Source organism: Leptonychotes weddellii, chromosome 1 (genome assembly GCF_054177405.1).
Source record: "Leptonychotes weddellii isolate Sample4059 chromosome 1, ASM5417740v2, whole genome shotgun sequence".
Taxonomy (NCBI): Eukaryota; Metazoa; Chordata; class Mammalia; order Carnivora; family Phocidae; genus Leptonychotes; species Leptonychotes weddellii.
In genome coordinates, this window is record NC_138369.1 from 29,274,340 (window position 1) to 29,280,548 (window position 6,209).

Below are 6,209 nucleotides of genomic sequence, written 5' to 3' on the forward strand. Positions count from 1 at the left end.
TTAAATGCTACTCACATATTCCTTTCCATATAGTCACTAAAATGAGTCATGGACTTAACCCTAAACTTCTACAGCCATCCTCTTTAGTAAGGAGAAATCAGTAGCCTAAAAAAATCATCGTTTTGAAAGATAGAAAGTGAAGTTCATTGTTTCACCGGTTTGTTCACTCAATTCCTATTTCTCTTAGTGCTCTTGTGTTCACAGTGCTCTTCCGAGCACTTCCTCAGGATTTAGGAAGTGTGCTGGGATGGAGAACAGAAGAAAGCAAATTCCATCTCTGGTCTCAAACAACTTACAGTCTAATAGCGAAGACAGATAAGAAATAGTATTTGCACAAAAACTGACTTCTTCCATGCAGGATGGTGAAATGGAAAGCTCTCAAGCCACCTGAAATCAGATCCTGCTAGTGGTGAGCTTGTGACCATATTTTAGCCTCATTTTTAGCAAAATAGGGATTGTGACATCTACCATAGAGAATTCTTCCTAAGACTAACTGGGATAATGTCTGGGAAAGACCTGACCGTTAGTAGGTATTCAAATCATTCCTCTTTCCTCCCTTATTTGCATTCCCCTTAATTTTCCATTCACTTAATACTGGTAACAAAAATTTGACAGTGAAAAGCACTTTTCCTCCATCATATTTAAGAATTTAATAAAAATATTCACTTCAAAACAAAGGCTAAATTAATTTTCCTGGTTAATGAAAAAGTTACCGATATTGAGAATAAGTGTATACTCACATTTGTTATCAAGTTCCTAGCCTATTTTCGGGTTTCATCCAATTTCCTTACAAATGAAAGCACATACACACACACACACACACACACACCCAAAAACATTTTCATTGCCTTAGGGAAAACTAGATTTTTATATTCAAAACAACAAAGCTCACAGAAAGCAAAGAATAAAGTACATACACTCTGCTATTTCCTCTTGGTATAAGAAAACCAAGCTTATGGAATTAAAATTATCTAGGTCTCTGCAATCAATATAAATTTGAACAAAGCTAATGCAGTTAAGGCAATTATCAGTAGTTTATAAGAATAACAAAATTTTTCTGCTTACCAGTAAAATAAAATTAAATTTGTGTGGGTAAAATAAAATATTAATCTTCATTGGAAGTTTTCGTGCATATTAAAATTTCTCTAGGGTTGTCTTTTAATCCTATTTTTAAGACATGAAGTAGAAGACTTAATCTTGCATGTGCAATTATGAAGAATGACAACCAAACTCATTCTTACACCCCTTCAGGTACTGATGGTGCTTTCCTAACCCCTTTAGACTTAACTCCGAGCATCCGAATTCATTACAGTTCATTTTAATATGACCTTCCTTGGAAGAAGGTTTAGCATTTTTGCTTATCATCTAAAATTCTGATGAAAAGAATCCCACTGCCTTTTCTTCTTGAGACATAATGAAAGAAAACAGATGTCATAACTCCACAATCATAGCACCCTGATGTAGGAGGGGGACTTTAAAGCAATAACTTAGACCAATTACCTTATTATATTCACCTGAGAAAACTCGGGAGGCTTAAGGTCCTGTTTCAAGCAGTATCTGAGCCAAGACTGGAGCCCCCTCTATGGTTCAGATGCGGGGGTGGCTCCGAGGGACCACACCTGTGAGTGTACAGTCTTGTGTTTACCTATTTCTTCTGTGTCCTGAGTGCAGACTAAGCACTTCAAAATGTCTGCTTTATTGAAATGTGAGAGAAAGAATTTTACTATCGATCTCGAAATAGTTTTGAATCCAAGTTTTAGGGTTCACACACGTGCCACCCACATTCTATCACCACTTTTTAAAACTATTTTAAAACAATAATTAAAGGAACAAATCCCATGAACAACTCACTCAAAACTCAACCAAATTTTAACACATTAGAAATCTCTAATACATAACTCTTTGCTGCCAAATTAACTCGCTTTTCTGCAGGCCTGAGACCAAAGCCGGGATCACAAAGTAAAGGACATCAAGGAGCAAGGAGGTCATGTGAGGACCTGCAGCCAGTGAGGACAATGAGGAACTGGAGCGTGCAGCCCCATCTAATTCAGTTAGCTCAGTGGTATCTGAGAAAATAAACAGCCAATATTGACACACCTTAGTCCTTTCAAGTAAATGAAAGCACTCTTTATCTTTATAAAATAAGAAAATAGGAAAAATTAAGGATTCAACCAGTGACTGGCTTCATTATCACCTGCTCTAATTAACTCAGTTCCTAACCCCAAGGTGAAAAAGGCAAGTCAAATGACAGAGGAATAGAATAGCAGAACATTAGGAGCCAGAAAGTTTTAGGCCTGAATACAGCTTCATCATCTAGGAGTCGCTTGACTATTTGCAGTACTTAAGTCGGAGAATTCAATCTGCATATGTCAAGCAGAGAGTAACAATCCTACCTCATGGGATTGAATGCCAATTAAATAAGATAATACACACATATATTGTGAACAGTGCCGTACATCCAATAAACCTCTATTATTACCATTATCATTTTGAGACTGCTTCTTTTGAGCCATACTGAATTGAATCAATGCTCTATAACCCCACATAGCAAACAGATGAACCCGTTCTATGTGAAAAACAAAACAAAATAAAACAAAAATCCTAAATAAATTCATGGATCTCTTTGTTATTCAATACAAGTGTATTGAATGGTTTTATAAAACAATTTAATCTTTTCAATGTACTTAAAAGTGGAAAACTATTGTTTTTATAATTATACAATATGCACCTAAGATAAAATGACAATATATCTACAGGAAGAAAAATTATAGGATGAGATCCACCCTGACTTAGATTTCCAGCTGTTGTCATTTATGTAGCAGTAAGCATCACCTGGCTGAATTCTAGAACCTGCAACTGGTGCTGGTCCTATTGGAATCTCTAAGGGCTATCATTTTTAGATCTTTTCTGGAGACATTTGCACATGATTTTTAAATTTTCTTCAATATCAAATCTTAATAATTTGGGAAGCCTTTCTTCCTCCACCAAACTACAGATAACCACCTGTTTCAACAAAGTTGTTCAATAAAAATTTTCCCATTTGTAAGAGGTAACATTTGTTAACATGAGAAGCTCCATAACCCCATGAGAATTTTCTGTTTCGACCAGCTAGTTATAGCCAGGCCAAGTCCATTGTGCTGTGGGGTAATCAGAACAGGCACTACGGTATCTCAAGGAGTTTACATGAAGTCAACATAGGAAAATGAGTTGAATGTTCCAAAGATGACTTTTAAAAAAATCTATTATAAATGTAAGCTTGTACGTAGAATGGTTAATTATAACAGTAAGTTAATTGTGCCACTTAAAAATGATCGAAAAAATGCATTCAAAAGATAAGGATTTATATTGTGGTTTTTAAGGCACGCTTCCTAAATCTAAATATATAACAATAATCATCACAGCAATTATATAGACATAAACCCTTTCCTTTGCAAAGCTCAGAGGTCAAGCAAACAAACCTCCAGAGACTTGAATCTCTCTTTCTCTCTCTCACACGTGTACACACCCTCAGGAGACCAGGAGACTCCAGTAAGTGGAAAATTTAGGGGCTTTTCTGTATCTCTAAAAGGGAACAATGGCTGTATTCTCATTATTTCCCCCAAGGAAGTACTGAAGTACAGAACATCATCTTTTCCCTCAAAATGCTCCCTAAAATTGGGTATCTAAGACTGAAGGCCGAAGTTCAAAAACTGCCCTGGAGCTTTCTGACTTCATTTTTGTCCAACCTCATATTGTATAAAAGGACCGATTTCTGAAAAGCCAGATGACAGAAACCACAGGTAAAATTCTACTAAAGGAGCCTGCATTGTATTATTGTCAAACGCCTGACTCCGAAACTGAAATGGATTCCAAGAAGCTCATATTCATCAAATACATCTGAAATCCACCTCGGTTTAGCTTTATTTCTCGATGCACTGGAGTATCAAAACCCATTTTCCAAAAGATCAAGACGTGGCCACATTTCAAAAGTCGTGAAAAATGCCTAGAGATGACGAACGTTTACTCTCACACAAAGAACACACCTTGCAAAAGACAACTAGATTCCTAGTGGGCAGAAGAGACTGTCAGCAACCTTCCAACAGAGCGTGACCTTTAATTCCGAGCAGCGCTAGGTGGCAGAAGAGAGTCGGCTAGGCGTTCAGGCTCTCCAGGCAGCTCTAGCTGGTGCTGCTCTCACCCTCGCCTTCTCTTTGCTTTCAAAGAGAAGCCTTTCGGCCAACGCGACTTCCAACAGCGGCTTCTTCGTTACGGGAAAACTGCTGTGAGCTAAATACAACTCTTTGGAACGTTCACTGCAGCTTATGTGACTGGTGGGATGAAGCCCACATTGAAGGGACCTACCTGGACAGCCGTGTTCTCCAGGCTAGCAGATGCCGCGTCACGATGCAGTCCCACATCAATAAGAGAAACACGACGGGGGGTCGGGGGTGGGGAGCTGTTGGGGACCCCTCTGCCCCGCAGGAGAAAAAAAAAGCTGAATTACTTTCATATGCCGAATCTTGACTGTGGGGAGCAAGTTCTGAGATGGTGCCTGCTTTGTGGCGTGCTGTGGACTGAAATTAGTTTCGGCTGAAACGGCCTTGATTGGAAACCGGCTTGATTGGAAGGTCCACGTGGGGGGAGGAGGGGTTGCAGGCAGAACAGGTGTGTGTTTGCACGCAGTTGCTCTGAGCATCTTTTGATGGTATTCACGAAACTGGAAAAAGAGGTTCTTCTAGGAATCATGAGTTAGTAACTACCCAATCATCATTCTCTTTGTTTCAAAAGGAGGATAATAACAGTACCTATTTAAGGGTTGTTGAGAGGAGTCAATGAGATAGGTGTCCATGAAAAGTGCTGTGTATAGTGCTTAGTCAATAAAGTCCTCAGTAAATGTTGCCTATCTGTGTTATCACCATCAAACAAGACAGGCAATGGGAAGGGTTTATAAGTCCAAGAACAGCCATCATCATCATCATCATCATCATTACAGCTCTCCTTATGCCCTCTATGCTTCATCCAAACCTGGTGACTTGGTATTACTGCAGGGACACCCCATAATTTCTCTCCTCTCTGGTATCTAGAACATAATCTTCACAGCCTTTGCTCTGGAATTATATAAAGGTGAGTCTGAAATCTGCCTCTGCCATTAACCAGCCATGCAACTTTGGGCAACGGGTCTCATCTTTCTGAGTCTGTTTCCCCACCAGAAAAACAAGGATAGTAATAGGACTTTCCTCCATAGGTTATCTATGAGAATGAGACGCCATGCTGTCTGGTGCAGAGTGAGTATTCACCAGATGTTAGCTCCTTTTAGTAGTATTAGTATTACTATTCACTTGGATTGGCATAGTCTCCCCATCTAAAACTTAGTTTCTTTACTGCTCGGTTTTAAAATCTCCTCCATTCATCCACATGAGACTAAGTGTACCGCCATGATTAGAAACCTGGAGTTTTGTGTGACAGTGATCTGGAGTTCAGTCTCAGCTTTGCCGTTTGTTAGCTAGGTAACTTTGGATAAGTTATAATATTGTCACTGAGTCTCAGTTTATTCTTCTGTAAAATGCGGATAATTGTAGAATCTATATAATCGAGGGTAAATGAAGGTTATACATGGAAATCCACTTAAAATGTTAGAAGTTTCAATAAAGGTTAGTTCATATTAGCACTCCTGGTAACAACATATGTAACACCATCATCAAGCCTTGGTGATGGGGATACTAAATGTAGTTCTTGAATTCAGAGTAGGGTTTGAGTATAAGGTTGGGGAAAAGGCGCTGAGGCAAGAAGAAAAAGTCAGAACTGAGGAAGAAGGGGAAGGTTGGAAGAACCAGAGAGTGGTTCAGTTTGGCCTCATGAAGCACTAAATGTGTGCTTAGGGTAACCATCTGTCCTGGTTTGCCTGGGGCTGATGGGCTCTCCAGGAAAGCAGTACTTTCAGTACTAAAACTGGTTAAGTTCTGGGAAAATCAGGGTGAGTTTATCACCCTACACTTAGAGGACTGTAGCCCAGCAAACATGGGTCTTGAAGGCCATTTTAAGGGGGTTAGGCTGTGTTTGTAAGAAATAGGGAGCTCTTGAAAGTTCTTGAGTAAGGGAGTAACTGATCAGAAGTCTATTTCAGTAAGTCAATCAGAGAAAGACAGGTATCATATGACCTCACTGATACAGGAATTTTTAATCTCAGGAAACAAACTGAGGATTGCTGGTGTGGTGGGGGGTGGGAGGGA

General features: G+C 39.3%; 1 long non-coding RNA gene across 1 annotated transcript in view; it reads right to left on the reverse strand.

Annotated features, from left to right (window-relative positions):
- Positions 1-4,286: 4,286 nt before the first annotated feature.
- LOC145717058 (uncharacterized) overlaps positions 4,287-6,209 on the reverse strand; it is a 10,212-nt gene continuing 8,289 nt past the window's right edge. Inside the window, exon 3 of the long non-coding RNA XR_014140040.1 lies at positions 4,287-4,450. This is a non-coding gene — a long non-coding RNA (uncharacterized LOC145717058). The remainder of the gene's footprint in view (positions 4,451-6,209) is intronic.